This window comes from Sipha flava, unplaced genomic scaffold (assembly GCF_003268045.1).
Source record: "Sipha flava isolate LNK unplaced genomic scaffold, YSA_version1 258_pilon_pilon, whole genome shotgun sequence".
NCBI lineage: Eukaryota > Metazoa > Arthropoda > Insecta > Hemiptera > Aphididae > Sipha > Sipha flava.
The window spans coordinates 973,984-975,345 of NW_020272917.1; positions in this window are offsets into that span (position 1 = coordinate 973,984).

Genomic DNA, 1,362 nt, shown 5'->3' on the forward strand with positions numbered 1-1,362 from the left:
ACATTATCATTTATGTACATGGAGTATTTATATCCCTTAATAACAATTAACCGGATTAAAAGATACCCTTATTATCTTTAAAGCTATGAAATGCAATTTATTAATGTTACGTATGGTTAGGAATAGGACAATTATAAGTTATTAATAGATACATTTAATTTATATGCTAGCTTGCTTGCACAAAAGCAATAACATTTAAAGTTCGCGGTAAATATTGAACAAATATTAACGACTAGCCGTTTTCGGAAACTTATAATACTCCCCGAAGAGCAGTATCGGATACTTGGCTTTTGAAAATTCTATTGAAACCGTGTTACGGTCAGTTTCATAATAATTTAATCAGTTAGTTGTATTAAATCGGTATACATTTTTTATTACGGCACTTTTTCCCGCGCTGATTATTTCGATAACAATATAGTGAGGTGACATAATACGCTGGATAATGGGTGGAAAAAAAATAAACCCAAACTCACTTGCATGGATGATGAGACGGATATCACGATATTATTTTGAACATCGTTTGATTTGAATCTGAAAGAAAAACGGTTTAACTGCAAGTAATAGTGTCGGGGTTTACATTGTAATGTTGGTTTTGGTGTAGAGATTAGGGTTGTTCGTGAATGTACTACCCACATGCACATATTTTTTCTTGCCATCCTCACATCTCGCCAGAATGAGGTTTGAATTTATACCCAGTCGTTTGTTTTAACTGGTACGTGTCCATGGCACTCGTTTACCTTGTACAATCGGCGAGCGGCGCTCGTTCAACGGAGGAATTATAAAACATTAAGCCGTGGAACTCGCGGAAAAGTTTTATTTTTTTTTATTTTTATTTTTGCAGTCAAACGATGTTAATTAATTGCATACTACTTTTGATATTAGATTTAATGAATATTTATTTTAAAATAATCTATAAGTTTAAAATATTATAATATGCAAATTATAAAATTGGAATGACAACCCTAACTTCGCCGTGTCGTGTATAAATAGTAATTTAAAGAATTTTTACATCACAACTTTTTAGAAGTTATTTAATCAAATGAGAAGTTTCAACAATTTTGAAAATTTGTATTCAGTGTTAATATTACTAAGAAATAAGTTTTTTCTTACGTCTTAGACCAACAACAAAAAAAAAAAAAAAAAATAAAGTAAAAAAAATGAATAAAAAGTTTATTACTATACAGGTTTGAATTTGTTTGAAATAAACATTAAAAGGGAAAAATAATAAATACGTTTATGGTATACAATATGACCGTGGTATTATAGTTTAGAAACGCTTCTATTGATTTTATTGAATTTTATTATCCTTGTTCGGCGTCGGAACTTTGCACTGCGGGATATATACGAGGGAAAAAGCCATTA